This window comes from Buteo buteo, chromosome Z (genome assembly GCF_964188355.1).
Source record: "Buteo buteo chromosome Z, bButBut1.hap1.1, whole genome shotgun sequence".
Classification (NCBI taxonomy): Eukaryota; Metazoa; Chordata; class Aves; order Accipitriformes; family Accipitridae; genus Buteo; species Buteo buteo.
Genome location: NC_134204.1, coordinates 35,229,536 through 35,248,281, shown reverse-complemented (window position 1 = coordinate 35,248,281; position 18,746 = coordinate 35,229,536).

The following is an 18,746-nucleotide window of genomic DNA, read 5'->3' as shown; positions in this document are numbered from 1 at the left end:
TTGAGACATATGCAAAGACATTTATGTCTCTCATATTTGCTGAGACTGTTTAGTTCAGATGACAAAAAACCCATCAATATTCATGTCAGAAAAGAAAGCCAAAAGCAGCCACACACTCAAAATCAGAAACCTTCTTCTTACTGCCGCCACCCCCAAATGTGTCCTACAGTTCTATTTTAATCTATGGATATTTGGGGAACAGCTTCTATATAACCCCAAATTAATACTGATTTGTGCCGTTCTGTAAATTAGCAAGGATCATGCTGAAGTTCTTACTATGTGAACTATGAACATCTTGTTAAGTAAAAGTTTAAGTTATATTACTGTTGCTACAATATTGAACTGTTAAAGGAGGGTTCTTTGTTATACAAGAAGTACCTTGTAAAAAAGGTCATGATTCAACTGTAGTCAAACTTCATTTTTGAAGGGACTTTTTAAAAACAAGATCTGAAAGATTAAATTTTTTTTTTAGAGATTTTGGTTTACTTGAATTGTCAAGCTTTTTAAAATGAAAATGTAAGAAGAAATAATCCAAAGTTTCATGTTAGTTTAAAATAAGTGTTCCTATTAATAAAAAAGTTCCCTGCACACTACTGTAAATAATCTTAAAATAATGAAAATAAGTGCTTTCTGTTGTTTCAGATGAGCAACATTCAGAAAGTAAATTATGTAATGTACCATGTGCATTCATGAATTTATGCTTTACTATCTGATGGCCTGATTCTCACCTCCCACAGGCTTTTTGCATCAGTATAACAGCATGCAAGTCAATGGGTTTACTCTTGAATTACAAAGATAAAAAGATATGCCTATATTAAAGCCACCCTGTTAGATCTTCAGGCTTACCAGGTTTGGTAGACTAATCTGCATTTCATGGAAATAGGTTTCTCTTTAAGTAAGCAAAAACATACACATCAAACAGTATCTAAATTGTATTTTCATCCTGTGGGACACATCCTTATCTTCATTTTAGAATCATAGAATATCTCAAGTTGGAAGGGTTCCATAAGGATCATTGAGTGCAACTCCCTGCTCCTCACAGCACTACCTAAAACTAAACCATATAACTAAAAGCATCATACAGATGCTTCTTGAACTCTGGCAGGCTTGGTGCTGTGACCACTTCGCCGGGAAGCCTGTTCCAGTAACTGACTACCCTCTCGGTGAAGAACCTTTACCCAATGTCCAGTCTGAACTTCCCCTGATGCAGCTTCATTCCATTTCCTCATGTCCTGTCGCTGGTCACCAGAGAGAGGAGATCAGCACCTCTCCCTCCGCTGCCTTCCTTGAGGAAGCTGTAGGCTGCAATGAGGTCATCCCTCAGCCTTCTCTTCTCCAAGGTGAACAAGCCAAGTGACCTCAGCTGCTCCTTGTAAGCCTTTCCCTTGAGGCATTTCACTGTCTCGGTCACCCTCCTCTGGACACACTCTAATAGTTTGATGTCCTTCTTATGTTGAAGCGCCCAAAACTGCCCATAGTACTCAAGGTGGGGCCGCACCAGTGCAGTGGAGAGTGGGACAATCACCTCCCTCGACGGGCTAGCGATGCTGTGCTTGATGCACGCCAGGACACGGTTGGCCTTTTGGCTGCCAGGGCACACTGTTGACTCATATTGAACTTGCCATCAACCCAAACCCCCAGACCTCTTTCCTTGGCACTTCTCTCCAGCCTGTCATCCCCCAGTTTGCCCGTATAACCAGGATTACCCCATCCCAGGTGGAGAATCAGGCACTTGCTCTTGTTAAATTTCATATGTTTGGTGATTGCCTAGCTCTCTAGTCTATGCAGATCTCTCTGTAAGGTCTCTCTACTCTCAGGGGAGTCCATGGCTCCTCCCAGTTTAGCATCATTGGCAAACTTACTTAATGTTCATTTGATTCTTGTGTCCAGAAAATTTATAAAAACATTAAGAACACTAGGCCTAAAATTGAGCCCTGTGGAACCCCACTGGTGACTGGCTGCCAGCCTGATGTATCCCCATTTACTGTAACCCTTTGAGCCCGACCCATCAGCCAATTGCTCACCCAACATATTATGGACTTGTTTAGCTGTATGCTGGACATTTTGTCCAGAAGGATACAGTGAGAGACAGTATCAAAAGCTATGTTAAAATCAACCCCCCACACATCTACTGCCTTCCCTTGGTCAACTAGATGGGTGACCTTGTCATAAAAGGAAACTAAGTTAGTTAAGCAGGACTTTCCCCTCATGAGCCCATGCTGGCTATGACCAATGACTGCGTTGTCTCTCAAATGTTTTTCAATAACTCCTAGAATAACCTTCTCCATAATTTTACCAGGCACTGAAGTGAGACTGACAGGCCTGTAATTACCAGGGTCTTCCTTCTTACCCTTCTTGAAAATTGGGACATTTGCCATGCTTCCTGTTGACTGTGACCTCTCCAGACTCCCAAGACCATTGAAAAACAATGGGGAGACGTCCTGTGATGACATTGGCCAGCTCTTTCAGTACCCTGGGATGAATCCCATCGGGCCCCATAGGTTTATGTGCATCCAGCTGGAGGAGCAAGTCTCAAACAAGTTCAGAGTTGGCTGGTAGTTTACCAGTCCTCCAGTCACCGGCTTCCAACACAGGGCTCTGAGGGTCCCAGGGCCCATCACTGGTGTTAAAGACAGAGGGGAAAAAGGCATAAACCTCTCTGCTTTGTCTATGTCCCTATTTGTGAGGTGACTGACCTCATCGAGTAATGGACCAATGTTATCCCTGGTCCCTCCTTTGCTGTTAACATAATTAAAAAAGCCATTTTTGTTGTCCTTCACAGTGCTGGACATCTTGAACTCTAATCAAGCTTTGGCCACACAAATTTGCTCCCTACAGTGGTGAACAGCATCTCTGTAGTCCTCCCGTGTCTCCCTGTTCTCTTCTGCCCTTTGCTGTCCACACTTTGGGTGAGACTCACAGCTTTTTGAAGATCTTACTTTGAATCTCTAAATAAGGCCATTTCAATCAGTCTTTGCTAGCTTTTTTTTTTTTTTTTTAAATCCAGATAGACATTTTCAGTGATTTTAATGCCCTGTTAAATCCTCCTATCATCCACTTCATTCTTTCTGTAGCTGGAAGTTCTGATAGTTCAGACCAGCAAAGTCCAGCAAAGTGTGGATGCTTGTGTAGACAAGAAATGAGGCCATTGAGCCTCTTGTTGGATAGGCTTTTTGTTGTCATACCATCTCATTTGCGTCCTACTGGGTATAAGAGCCAAGGAATAAAAGTTTTTCATGTGACTCTACTGAGCACTGCCTTAGAATTGCCTTAAGTTAAACCATGATTTTACATAAGAATTTGGAGAGTGGATGTTATGCTAAACATCTTGACAGTAAACTGGTGATCCTAAAATTATTCCAATGTGTAGTTTTTCTTGACACCCTAAACCTATGAGGTCTGGAACATGGTACTGTCTTTGTCCAGAGTGTGAAAACACTGTAAGCAAAACCATAGTGCCATCATGCAACACACCTGCACTTTCCAAAGATCACATTGTCAACTTGATTTTATGAACTTCAGGCATGTAGTTTAACCAGGTAACTACTTTCTAGCCTGTAAGGTAGCATCCTTATTTTAATGGTAGTTCTTTGCAGATTTAGCTCTTGAATGATTGCTGAGGCTAATCACATGGGAGATCAGAGGACAAAAGTCATTAAACAGGACAACAATGGGCAGCTTGAGAAGGAAGAGACTTGTTTTCAGTCTATGCTTTCTTTTGCTTTACATAAAAGATGGTGCTTATCGAGGAGTGCTAGAAGTCAAAATGGAAAGGAACAGCAAAACAGAAGCAAATTTTTTCATGGGGATGTTATACTTAAGGGCTGAGACACAGCAGGTCAGATTATTTATATCATTGATTTTAATAATAATGTATCTCTTTATAATACATTTCTTTAATTTCTATTAAAAAAAGTCTTTAAGATGTCTTAGAGGTCAAAAGTAGCTGTAATATGATCCTGCACTGTAGGAATTTTCCTGAAGCCAGATCCAAAGGGGACACATATAGTCAGGCCCTCCCTCAGCTAGTGTGCAGTCCAAGATGAATTTGACTCAGTGATGTTGGATATATCAGCCCAATACAGAAACTGTTCAAATTTTCCACTTAACTAGGTGGGCAATCAGACAGATCTTGACCTTTGGCCAACATAAAATGCTTAGCCATAATAAGCCCAGTGCTCAGATATTGTCATCACTAGTTCCCCTTTATAAAAATTATGCCAGAAGAATATCTTGGAAAGTAGCCAGCAAGTACCTAGGTCCATACAAGTTTTCTATTTCCTTAATCTGTTGACAGTGTCAGAGAGATTCCTACAGTACAGCAAAAAGTTTCATTGATATTTAACCTGGAGTTATGTCATATCAGACTGTGGATGAGTAAGGGTTTAAAAAAAAAAGAATTTCCTGGAGGACAGCCAGTTTTGTGAAGGTTATTTTCATGATGTAATAAAATAGCCTTTTTTTAATGAGGAAACTATTCCCAATAATAAATTATACTTCTTCTTAAGTGTTGGACAAAGACAATAACATATATAATGAAGAGAAAATATTCTTTGCATCACTTATGCCAAGAAGCTAGGGGGTCTGATGAATAAACTGTAAGAGATGAAGTTTTAGTAATCTGGGTCCTGAAGGAATCCCACAGTCTCACTGAAGTAAATAAGCCTTACATAAATAATTGCTGTAAGTGGAGCTTCCCTTGGAAGTATGGGCTACAGAAGTGGGACCTTCATCTCGTCTTCAAAGGCTGCAGGAGCATTAAAAGAGTTCCAGGTACATGACAACACAGCGTGTAATAGACAGGAGTCCTGCCTTTCCTGCTTTCAACTAGTTACCTCACTAATGCCAATATTCTTTGTCAGAAGCTTCTAGGAAGCAATCATTATTTGTTTATTCAAACCAACACCCAGAGGAGGGTGAGGCACTTTGAACTGGGTGTTCATTGGTCATGCTTCAGTGTCACATTGCGTGACTCCTACTCAGGCAGGATAATGCTGAACTTCTTAAGTAGGTCCCTTAGGAGTAATGAAGATACTCCAGAACTGAAGAACTACTGCAGATGAGTAAGGCCAGATAGACTAACAGAAGCCATTAATAATCCTCAGCAGGGTGACTATTACTCAAATCCACTAACAAAATAAAGCCTGGTGCATGCTTACAGAGCAGGAGAAGTTTGGGTCATATTAAACAAACTCAGAACTTTCATCTGGGGCAATGCAGTGTGTAGGTAGTTCACCCCAAAACAGGCTTTCCCCAAATTAAGATCGTATCTAGCTATAAGAAAAAGAACAGTGAAAGTCTGAAATGGCTATCAAGGGCACTTTGCACTGACAAACTGTTACCTCAGCAGCAGCAGGAATACTGCTGGGATGCATTGTCCTGTGTCTAAAGGCCCATGAACAGTTGTTGTGGTTTAACCCCAGCCAGCAACCAAGCACCACGCAGCCACTCACTCACTCCCCCCCCACCCAGTGGGATGGGGGAGAAAATCAGGAAAAGAAGTAAAACTCCTGGGTTGAGATAAGAACCGTTTAATAGAACAGAAAAGAAGAAACTAATAATGATAATGATAACACTAACAAAATGACAGCAGTAGTAACAAAAGGATTGAAATGTACAAATGATGCGCAGGGCAATTGCTCACCACCCGCCGACCGACACCCAGCCCGTCCCCGAGCGGCCAAAAAAAATCCCTGCCCCCCCCTTCCTAGTTCCTAAACTAGATGGGACGTCACATGGTATGGAATACACTGTTGGCCAGTTTGGGTCAGGTGCCCTGGCTGGGCATGAGAAGCTGAAAAATCCTTGACTATAGTCTAAACACTACTGAGCAACAACTGAAAACATCAGTGTTATCAGCATTCTTCACATACTGAACTCAAAACATAGCACTGTACCAGCTACTAGGAAGACAGTTAATTCTATCCCAGCTGAAACCAGGACAACAGTCGAACATGAACATGATGGTGGGGAAAGGAGCAGGGCATTTTATTTCTGTCAGTTTTGACACTTTGTCTCAGCGATGGCTTCTAAAAGTGATTAATCTCCTTTCCTGAGCTCCTTGCCATGGGCTGGGAAAAGACAGCAGAAAAAGGAAGACAGGAACAGCATTTAGGAAAACAGGTTATTTTCTTGGCTTTGTTTAATGGGAGGAGATGAGACTGCTGCACTTGCTGTTTCACAGGCTTGTACAAGACCCAGGTGAATCAGAACTGAAGGCATACAGAGAAGGCCCAGTTTTTTAGTGTGTTCACAGCAACTTGTACTAATGCACCCTACTGACTTCAGAGGCATTAATCACTGCATGTAGAGAACATAGAAGCATAACCAAAGCATTATTATTCTTTCTCTGCTGCTTTGCCCATGTACATACATGATTTCATTAGCGATTACTGCCACTGGGCAAAGATTGTAGATACCAGTTATACAACCCAGCCGTTACTTTAAAAAAAACAGGGAACAATGAACTGCACCTAAGGGTCAAGCTTAACATAAAACCCTTAAAAGTTGTGGTAAGCATCTTTCTCAGAGTTACAGTGGTAACTATACTGATTTATATAAGCTGTAAGCAACACTGGAAACTGTGTGTAGATTTCTGGGCAGCACCCAAGAGCATGCAGCCATCTCAGCAACCTCCAAGTCCAGTGGTTTAACCATTTTTCCCAATTGCAAACTTCATAATACTTTTCTGCAGAAAGATACATCGCTGTACAGTAGCTTTAAATCTACTGACAGTAGTTTTTACAGTCTCCTTAGCAAAACAAGCCTAACAAAGAAACAGTCCACAGATGTCCCAAGGTTTGTGAGCCACTGATTGAAAAATTACTCCAATGAACTGTGTTCCCATTGCACCAACAGAAGAGTTCTTTAGCTGCTGTAGAATTCATAATGTGTATCAGTTTTACCAATAAAATAAACAAAAGAACTCTAGTCATTTCAACAGTCTAGACTGAAGCCTTTTTTCCTGGGACAAAAAAATTCTAATCATCCAGTTTCCCCTAGAGTTGTGCCAAAACCCTCACATCAGGCCTAAGCATTGGGTTACACCACATGTATAGCAAAGAGCAAACTGAACTTCTAGAAGCAGTCAGATCTGACACATAAGGAAGCAGCAGAATAAAATCCTATGAATCATGCTCATCCTTTGCTGTTTTGACACATTACAGGAGGAAGTGTGAGAGTTGCCTAGGGGAATTTCTAAATCCTTCGATTGTCTTCCCTTCTAATAGCACAAATGCATCATAACACAAAGCTTGAGTATGGGGATTGCTTTTGCTGTGAAATTGAATGTTATTATTTTATTGCAACAGCATTTCCAGATACCATCACTTTGCTGGAGCCATTTTCATTTTTACTGCTTACAGAGTTGGACATACACACAAGCACCAGTAGTTTTATTCTGTTAAAAATCCCCACTGGTGCAGTGAGTTGAAAAAACAGCATCCAGCATCTATAGTGGAAAGATCAAGTGAAAGATACCTAACACATTAGCTGGAGAACATCTGTGCAAAAAATTTTTAGTCTGTGCCATACTGGTGTAGAAATGTTACCTGAGGATTACTTCTTGTCCTGAAGAGGGGGAAAAAAACTCAGGGGAAAAAGCTGGGTGCATCAGCATAGCACAGACAGTCAAGTAATACCGAATTAGCATTCAGGAGACCTTAGTTCAGTGTTCAGTCATTCTGAGGCCTTCAGAAAAATCATTTCAGGTCTGTATATATCATGTCCCTATCTGTAGAGTGAATTGAACTTGGCCTCTCTGTTAGAAACTTTTCGAATTGCATAGTAAGACCTAAGGGCATAAATAAATCTTCCATAAGATATAAGGTTTTCAGAGGAGCCTTATTCTAATTGTGATAGTCCTTGCTCATCTAGATGCAGAATAATGAAGCGTCTTATTATTGTCAGAGGTTATCACTACTTCAGTTTCTGGTGCTTTGCTTCCAAAATATAATCTAATTTGTCTATCTCTGTCTACAGAGGTAAGGAGTTTCCATGCTACTGAAAACTCAACCACCTTTGTGAGGCCCAGAACACCAAGGTCTTTCCTCACATAATCCTCATGTATCCTCATGAGAGCGTAAAATGTATCCCACCACAATGCCAAAAAACACTTTTGTATACAGCAACAGTTTTTGATCAGTTTTATGAGTACAACTTTCAGTCCTTCTAGCAAGCTATATTGAAGCAATGAAATCCAGCAAGTTTCTCAGAAATTTCCTTAGTAACTTGCAAAGAAGAGTAACAGGTGAGTTGGCTGGCAGTATAGTAGGGTAGGCTCAGAAAGCGTACACTTTTTTGTTTACTGCTTACTCTAAAACCCCAACCGAACAAAACAGAAAAGGTATTGGAGAACTTGTCCTGAGCACTTAGGAACATGCAACCCTTCCACCTTCTCAGACTTTTTCACAACTCCTTTATTGTCAGAGTTGTGTCAGCAACATTGCATCCTCAAATGTGGCCTTACTCAGCTGAGTCTTTGCCATATGAAGTCCTGTGCTTTAACATGTTGTGAAGAACAGCTGCATTGATTTAACTTTCCTTTCTACATTATCAACTTTCACCATTATCATGGCTGACAGTGCAATTGCATCTCTTCCTACTATGTATATAAGAAATTTTCTCTGTAAAAAGACTTGGGAAGGTAGGTCATGGCATAAACATACTCTTGCAAATGATTCCTTCAAGCTTCTCTTACCGTCTCCAAAACTAACATACATGACAAAATCGTAGACCCTTGTAGCATACAACGAAAACATTGAAGCCACCTGGACTGTAACAGTGGAACTCAGTGTCTTTACAACTTCCTTCAAGTCTTCGGAGAAAATGTACATTTTCTGCTATAACAACTGCAATTAAAGGGCAGTCACTAGGCAGCATGAGTTTTCAGTTAAGATTTAGCCCTGCTACCTCTTTCCTTGTTAACAAAATTACCTTTTCCTGCAAACAGTATGTATCCACTTCAGTAATGGTCCCAGAAATTACACACTCAGAAGTACAGAAAGTGTTGCAAGAATATATGTAACTGTGCAGCTCAACTCGAACTGTCTTGCTGTATACTCTCAATATTACCTTTAATTATGTGATCACAGGCTTTATTTTCACCCACATCTTACCTCTTCCTATTCAATTGCTTCCTGACTCAACATAATTTCTCTCACCCATGTCTTTCAGTTGCTTCCTTCTTCTCAGCTTTCTCATTTCAGTCTTACCCCTCTTGCTCTGTTAGTTCTGAGTTCACTGCTGAATGTCTAATTTCCCTTCAGCCAATCAAGTCCCAGTCCACGTCCAACAACATCGCATTTCTCCTTCTTTATCCTCATCCACTTACAGCCCAGCCAGCTGTTGTACTCCCCATTATAACTACCAGCCGTTAGGAACCGTCATGTAAGACCAGAAAGCCATCCATTTCTCTTTGCTTAAACCCAGCTCCTTTCCAGATCAGTCTCCAGCGCTCATTTTCTTCAGAATCTCCTTCACATTTTATCTGATAACACTTTGCCCCCTCATCTTCCACCTGCCTGCTTCCCTTCCTCTCAGTCTCTCCCAGTCCTTAATCTACACCTGAATTCTAGGTTTGTTTTTTTTTGTTTTGGTTTGGTTTTTTTTTGTGCGTGGGTTTTTTGTGTTTTGTTTTTTTTTTTCCTTTTGCAGCATATGGTACACATTCTTTTCCCTTACTTCCTGAAGGTGGGCTCAGTGAAAATGAAGGAGAGAACAGTTTTCTGCTTTCAGATCTGGCACCTTACTCCACATTTGGAGTTGCTGAAAGGGAACATCAGGGTCTGTCCTAGCAGTCAGTGACTGACTTAATGTATGTGCCTTCTCACTGCATTTGGTTGTAAGGGGATAGAGCAAAGCCCCTCTGCTCATTCAGGGAAAATGTTACATGAGGCAGTATAAATCAGTGAGAGGTTTAAGAGTTCAGGGTGGAGAAAGCCAACTGAACATACGTAAGGTACCATTTTTAACAACAGGCAGGTCTACAAGCTTTGTGGGTATAATACATACATTTTACCTGGAAAGCAAAGAGGTGCTAGAAGAGAAGCAACACTTTCTGAGAGGAAAAATTAGTGGACGTATCCAAAAGTAAAAAAACGGACTTATCAGTTCATTAATTTTTTTTTTTTCCTACTCCTTCCCCCATTTTGTTCTGCCTGGTGAAAAGTGTTGAATTGTTTCTTATACCTCTTCTGTGAGTTTTCACATCTCTTCTACCTCTCCTCTGTTAAGGAGAAAAAAACAACCTCACAACTACCCTTATTTCAGTAGCTGCCTTGAAAATCTACTGTTTTACTAGATGTCAGGCTACATAAACTAGCCCAAGGTTGCTGCAGGTGTACTGTGCTCAGCAGGTCAAAAGGGCATGTCAGTGCCATGACTGACTCTCATTGAACGGCCCAGAAGACCCATCAGATTACCCCTTGCAGCTTGCCTCCTTTTTTATTGATGCCAATATTATTCCAGGTTTCAGCCTTGCTATTGGAAATAGCCAGATATCTGGTTAGCTCATTGTTTTAGTACTGTGAAACAGTTTAGAGTTTGCAATAGATTTATAGAAATAAAAACCATTCTGTGGCTTTAGGATTCATGGTTTGGCCATGGAAAGAATTACAAATAAAAGACTGAAGTTATGCCTCTGGGATACAGTGGATTACTGAGAAGTTGAACCAACTAGTTTTCGTAAGAACTGGCCATTTTTACCAAATCTAAGTGTTGCATATTAATTTCCAGGTATTTGTCCAAGATGGACAGAGGTGAAGAAAGGCTGTATTTTAAGAAAGGGCTATCACTACTGCTAGGCACAGAATTGGACTGCAGACAATGTGAAGCTACTCAGGGCTTCAAGAATTGCTAGAGGGAGCTCATATGCTCAGTAAACTACTCCTGGGAGCACAGCCATTCTAAAGTTGTTGAGAAATGCCAAAGGAGCTTGATAGTCTTAGGTTTAAGCAGAGGCCAGTTAGGTCCAATTTACTGGGTAAGCTATAGAAACCACACCTTACTTTCCACCTGAGAGATCTGAATGGAAGCATCTTTTCATATTATATTGAAATGAAGTCTGTTTTCATGGAAAATGGTAGCAAAATAGTTAAATCCTGCCTGAAGCAAGAGATGAAAAGAGAAAGCATGGGAAGCGAGATCACTAATGCAAAGAAGATCCACAATAATAGCACATACAGTTGTACCAATCTAACAAATAAACAGAGAGTAGTGTAAGATTCTTTTTATTAGACTGATTCATAAGGAACACATGACTTGCAAAGCCATTCAAATTTCTTTTTGTTCAGCCTGGCTGGACAGAGAAGACTTTGTGGCTTTGTAAGCCAATTGTGATGTTTTACTACTCTCTGGCACCATGAAGACATTCAGGATACTGAGACTTTTGTATCACATGAAACTGAGTAATGTGAAGGCGCATATTCTCAGTTTCAGCAAAAGCACAGGTAACAAACTACTCATTCCTATTTTTGTTGTTGCAGCGGCATAGATGTAAAGTATTCCACACATTTGTCATGCTAAGAAGCGGAAGATAGGATTGTTCTTCATTTCTAGACTACAAAATAAAAAGATTCAGGTTAGCTATATTCCTAACAGTAGAAGCTGGTCATGTATTCAAGGCAAAAATAACTCAAAGAAAAAGAATCACAGTTATAAGGGACAAAACTACATCACCAGAGCTTACACAGTCTCAACAGGAGCTAAAGCATATTATACCCAGCCTCCATCAACTCAGTCTCCAGGGAGGGTATTCTTCAATTCTTTTTATATGAACATACTATTGAGGCCCATGCAGTAAAACTCCTAGCGCAGAGAAACCACAAGAATGTAACTTGATACTGAGACACCCATTAAGACTGTCTAAATACAGTCTTAATCAGATTGTTTCCCATGATGCAAAGATCCATGTAAAGTCTTCTACATTCCATAATTTAGGTATTGTCTCCTTGCTTCTTGTTACTTCTCCCTCTACTCCAGGAAAATGCTGATCATTTGCAACACTACTTCCTTCTGCCACTCAATCCTTCCTCTGGAGTGCCTCCATGCAGTACAGTTCAATAGATCTCTACATTAGTCGTTGTTCTTCCATCCTCAGAATATTTGATTGCTCTTGCATGGCCATGGCTCCTAGATAATAGCTGAAAAGTTTGAGAGTTTGTTCTGTTCCATGTTTAATTTAACTAAAAAGAATTTGTGTATTCTTGGCCATCAGCAAGAAACTGTCTTGCAGGTCAGATTTTCAACAAAAACATTCCTGTGTCCATCCACTGTGCGTGGGCTGAGAGGTAGAGGGAGGAAGGAAGACTCAGAAGGGACAAAATGGTTTTGACAGCACCAGAATTTGTACAGCGTCTAAAGGTGTGGTTACTTTTCAGTCTGTCTCCAAAAATTTGTATTGAAAAAAAATATTTTAAATTCAAGTACAAAGGATTTTTCCCGCTTACATTAGAAATGCAAGTCAATGAAGGTGTTTTATTTTTGAGCCACTATATTGGATTCTTTTTTGGTTAAATCCTCTGCATTCTGGTATCATATAAGTTCACTTCAGGAACTAAATAGATTTGGGTTGGTAAGTAAGCTAAAATTGTTTCTTGGATATACAGGATTTCATAATGTGTATTAACTGGTGTAGCATGCTGCTAAGACAAACCTTACTTCCTAAGAAATTTCAAGATGATAGCAGAAGGGTTCTGTCGTCTGAACTAGGATAGCAGTACTCTTGTTGAGGGCATATTACTAGCTCTTCCACCAGTTCCGAGTTTTGCAAATAGAGTCTCCCAGGGAGATGATAGCAACACAAACCCAGACCTGGCACAAATCTTCTGGACCCTCCTAGCAAAGGTACCACACTCATTATTCAAAGCACAAGGCTTCTCATCCTCCCCAGGCAGATAGTGGAAGAGCACGGGAGGTCAGGAAGTGCCTGCAAAGGAGGTCATGATTGCTGTCCTACCTTTTATCTTGCTGTTGAAAGATTCACTTTTGACATTTTATTGAAGACAGCCCTTGTGCAACCTCTCCCCTTTTTTCCTTTGCACACCACTTGATGTCAGCTAGTCTTTGCTTATTAGATAAAGAGGGCAGATGTTTATTCACCACAGTAGCAGCTATGCAGACAGGCTCAAGACCTGTCACAAACACAGTAAGGTCTGTTTAACCTTGCACTGATAGAAAACATAGTGTCACAAGATAAATGTCAATGAAAGTGGTGCTGAAGGCTGATCCTATTTATTATGGGAAGTGAACAGTGTTATCAAAGCTGCCAGGTATAGAAGAGTCATTTAGTACAGACAACTTCAGCATCTTTGAAAGGAATAAAATGAAAAGAACCCATTCAATTATTGCCAGGAATGACCCCTTACCCTCCCCCAAGACAATTATTTTAAGTGCTGGAAGAAGAGGAAATAGCTTATTATTTTAAGTGGCTTGAATTGCTTTCCATGCCTCCCAGTTCTACTGGGAAAATATTTAACATGGAATAAATACAGTGGAATCAATAGTCTTCCTGTTGTCAGCTTTTAACAGTAACTTCACTAACATTTATGGCCAGGGATCAAGGGGTAAAAAAAATTCCTAGGCTGATTTATTTCCTGCATAGATAGGTCAAGCACACCAAAACTCTAGCACATTCCCAACTTGGTTACATGCAATTTTCAGCTGCAGATCTTAATTTTATACCCTTGTTAAGTATAAACAAACTAATGGCAAACACCAGTGTCTATTAACATCAACCAAAATAACCTTCTCTGTCAGTGATGGTCTTTGGTTTCATGTGAAGTGGAGATCTATTCCAACTGTAGTAAGCATGCAGCACGCCTCCAATCTCATTCCAGCCTCAGCACAGTGGCTCTGTGCCACCATTCATCCAGCAAGTTCAACCAGGGTAGTCTGTAGGTCTGTCCCAATGACCCCCAACAACATAATTTTGCCTGTTTGTCTCAACCTCAGTCCTTGACTGATCCCTAGCCCCAATAGTCAGCCCTAAAATGCTCTCAATTATTCTGTTTGCTATTTTGGATGCAGGTCTAACAGCATGATTTGCTCTGAACCCAAACACGTCCAAAGTGTAGATTTAGCCTGTAGGATGTTTTCAGCTGCTAAACCAATTTCTGCTAATCCAAATTCTGGCTGCCAAACCAGCAGATCAGTCATTGCTGGTTTGAGCCCTAATCTTATAATAAACTAGCGATTCCTGGCAGTCCCTATGGCTTTTAAAATTTGATTTATTTCTTTTAATATTGATTTTATTTAATATTTTTTCTTTAGACAGACAACCTTAATCCAGATTAGCAAACCTGTTCCAGACATTATCTATACCCTAGCACCCACTTTCCTACAAAGCATCCCTTAAAGCCATGCACTTTAACAAGTACTCAGCAATCCCAGTCAGGACCACAGTGACCTATATTTAAATGCCTCTTAATGACCATAGCTACCTACCCTTCCCTGTCACCTTCACTAACAGTTATAATACTGTACACAATTACTCAGTCTGAGCAAAGTCTCTAGTTACAGCACTGGCTGCAGATGTACAGCTCAGGCAAGTAATCCTCATTTTGTGCAGACCATTACCAGTGTCCACCCCCATACCCTGAGCAGGTGTGACCCTGCTAGACTTAGCCTATCAACAGTAATCTGGAATTACATACACATGCACTGTGATACCTCCATTGCTTTACCTTAGCTGATGGTGCTTGCATAGCCTAGACCTAGAATTAGGTAGTTAAGACAAGCCACAGTGAGCATTAAACTTATCTAAGCAGCCCCTATGAAGCCTAACTTTCTAACTCCAGCTGATCCCCTCCTACTGGCTTGAATTGGTTAATCCATAGCTTGCCTTAGTTAGGCAAATACGAAGATTAATAGCTGCTGATGACAGCAGTTATCTAGCAGGGCCTGTAGCCTAAATCACCTCTCCTGGTGTTTCCTGATCCTAATTAAACTCTGCCTGCCTCCAGAGAAGAGCCAGATTGCAGCCTGATGAGGTGACTAAGCCTAAAGATCAGGTGATCACATTTAGGTTTGATTTCAGGCTAAGGTTAATTGCATCCAGCTGATTGTTACCACCACAGACAGAAATTTTGCCAGGTGGCTTTGGATGGGTCTGTGAAGTCTTAAATATGGCCAGATATGTTAAGTCTACTTTTCTTATCTTCATGAACCCTAACTGCAGTTCTTGGAGAATCTCCTAGCACCAACCTTTCCCCTAGCTGATCTGTTCTATCTTATGCTTGTTTCTCTGATAACCTGTATCTAGCAAGGTGATGTCTGAAAACAGTGATTTTAGATGGAAGAACACCATGCCTAGCCGTAGTTGAAGAATGTGTCAGCCCAAATTCTAACCCTAGAATAGATTTAAGAATTTAAATTATCTTTCTGCTTTGTATGGATGTTACCCTCTGTGCTTCATGAAAAGAAGTCCAGAAGCATGGTCTATGCCAATTAATAGCCTGGGGTAGAGAGATGTGGAGGTTATACAGGCTGACTCTATGTGCTGTTTAGACATACAGAAAGTCTTTTGACTTAGGCAGTAATGGCATTTTCCTTACACAATGATAAATTCATTCAAAACCCAGGACCTTTAGGGAAGTATGTCTTCACTTAAAAATACATGGTGTTGTCAAGTAAATAGTTATGCAAGCATTTGGCTTTTGAGGCCACAAAGTATGATTCTGAAATTCTGTTTTATTTTTAACATACAGTCTTTGGTCTATAAACTCTTTTCACTGAAGTAAGTACAAGTCCGCAAGGAAATACAATACCGCATTGACTAGTTTTATGGCATCACAGATATCCTTTCAGACCCTCATTGCTATGGAGGAAGCAAAGCTGCAGTCAAAATGCAGTCATGATCTCGCCCTTTCCCTGGTATCTTGGTCTCATTCCCCAGGCATCAGAGTCATGTCTGCGCATATCAATAGTGTACCCATCTCTCAGGGACTATCAGCAGCGTATCTCCTAGGTAGCTTCAAGTGAAAATTCAGCGCCACCAACATCGAGTGGTAGATCACAAAAATTTCCCTCTTCTCTTCCAGATGATGCATACCTGGCACAGCAAGGCAATTTTATTTGAGGGCTGCCGGACTCCAGTTGCTTCTCTGGGGTGGAAACGCAACACAAGCCAGTTGAGACACCAGAAGCTGCACCTGAAAGTGCCTGAACACAGGACCTGAAGAGTGAATCCTCTTGTTAAAAGTGGGAAGCCGACTAGGCCTCAGAAAGGGTTGGAGGGCTGCACTGGTGCCTGCAAAGCGGAGGATGCAAGGCACCGGCAGCGCAGCCCTTCCCCGGCCGCAGCAGCCCTCGCTCGGTGATACTGATGCCTCACGGCACGGCGGGCACCGGCCGCGGCCACGGCCCCGGGCTCGGGGACCCTCGGCCCCTCTCGGCCCCTCCGCAGCCCTGACGCTGAGGGCAGCCCTGGAAACAAGAGCTGCACTGGCTGCTGCGTCCAGCTGCCGGGGGAGGCCCGTGAGCATCCACCCTGTGCTGCGCTGTTCTCCTCCTGGGATTTTAGAAGAGTCTGTTGCCCACAGAAAGGGGAGATTGGAAGAGGCTGTTTCAGTTAGGGTTTGGAGCTTTTGAGAAAGTTATTAGTGGGCACGGCACACTATTTTTTGCACAAAACACGTGGATGTCAAACAACAGGCAAGATTGTTTGCCATCCTGAAAAGAAGGCTGTGCTAGGGTGATAGAGTAAGAGCTACTGAACAGAAAGACCCATGCAGGAGGGAAACTGCAGCTGTTTAAATACAGGCAAATATTTCCATGATGGACTACTCATTACTCCTTTTTTAAGCATCTTCCCCAAACTTGATTAAAGCCAGCAAAACTCATTCATGTCTTAGCTCTCATTTCCCTCTCTTTCTTATTATTCTTTTTTTTCTTTTTTCTTCCTCTTTTTTTTTTTTCTCCTTTTCCCTTTTTCACTTGTCAGCAAAGCAATTAATTACCCTACTTTGGATGGAAGTTTTCGAGTCAAAACTTTCGATGAAAATATTTTTCCAGAAGGCAAAGTTTCCCCTCAAATAAGTGAAGTTCATCCACATGCAGAGGGCCTGCTTTCAGCAAGACATGACGCCAACCATCACACGTCCTTTGAAAACGCAGATAGTGAACTGACATGATACACAAAAGTAACTTTCCCCCTGAATGAACCAGCAATAATTACTGTCTTCCTCTGTCCCCTGTTTATGGAGTTCTCCTCTCCAGCTCTCCGATACTGGCACCACCAGTAACTCTTTGCAGGTTTCCACCCTGCAGGCTGATAACATATTTGAAAAGCAAACTCTTCCTTTTCCTGACCCATTAGCCTCCGTGCTGCTGGGCTGCATCTGAATAAGGGCTGAGAGAGGAGGCAGAACAAGAGAAGTCTTTTCACAGTAAAAGAGGGTGAACCACTGGACAACAGCCAGTCAGGCCTGGGGAGGCCCTACAGCCTCACATGACTTGAGCAAATGTGAGAGCTGAGGCTGCTGCTCCGCAGGATGTAAAATGCAACCCCTGAGGATGATATAGGACGTGACCTTGAGATGTCAAGCTTCACAGCATTCGTGGCAGATATCCAGTATTGGTTGATTACCAAGAACAATGTTTGAACTTTGCTTTCCATATTGTTATCCTTCATGGACCCTCATTTCACTTCAACTCATAGCTAAGAGAACAGACTTTATTTTTCCTGCCACTTCACTAACATCTGAATGGTAAGAGCCGTAATGAACATTTATGGCTATTTGCCTCTAGATCAGAAACAGTTTTGAGGTAATTTTGTGCAGAAACAGCACTTGCTGTCTGTGATGACGCTGAAATGTGAAGTACTCTCTTCTCTGACCCCAAATCTTCACTCCTAGAAAAGACATTTTAAAAAGTCCCTTAAAGGTAATTATAACAAGCCTCAGACTGATGACAGAACATGTAGAAACGTTACTCAAAAAGGAAACGTCATCCGTGAAATACTGTTTCAGTCTCTTTTCTGTAGTTCATGGCCTAATTTTAGCCTGTTTCCAAATTATCGTTGATTAATAATTACCATACAAGTTTTCAAGAATGGGTGAACAGGTCTCTCATTGCGGTGCAACGGCAATCTCTTTTGCTCGCCCTTACAGAGAATATCACAGGGGAAAGGCACAGTGGCAAGAGCTGCACGGTGGTCCACAGGGAACCTCGTGGAACAGATGTGCTCCAGAGCATTGGGGTTCTCTAGGTTACCGCCAGCACCTACACCCAAATCAAACTGAGGTAAAAATCCAGGGCAGTGTCTGCCCTTGAGTGAGTGGTGTCCAGCTGAAAAAATTGTATCTGGCCAGTTTTATGCCAGCTTGATCGTTATCAGTATCACTTTTCTGAATTCTTATTCACTTTGAAGAAGTGATGTTCTTTTTACAGGCCCTGCTGCTGCAGCTGCTGAGTTATGTTCCCAGACTGCCAGAAGAAAAAACATTAGCAGTGCTAAAAGGACAAATTCTGATCATAAATTGCTAATGTAAAATAGCATCAGTGTTTGGTAGGCCCTCATTTTCTTCTTGCTGGTAGATGCAGGGATAAAAAAAGACAATACGACAATCACTTCTCTGTCCCTGTTAATAATAAATAAATAAATAAATAACTTTCCCCAATGGACAGCATTCACTTGCTGTTGTGAACCAGTAATTGCGGATATGAGACAGGCATGTATTGTTTCTGTTAAGGATTTGTTTTCAAAATAATGAGCCTGCAACAATTTAAATAGCATCCCAAAGAAAAAA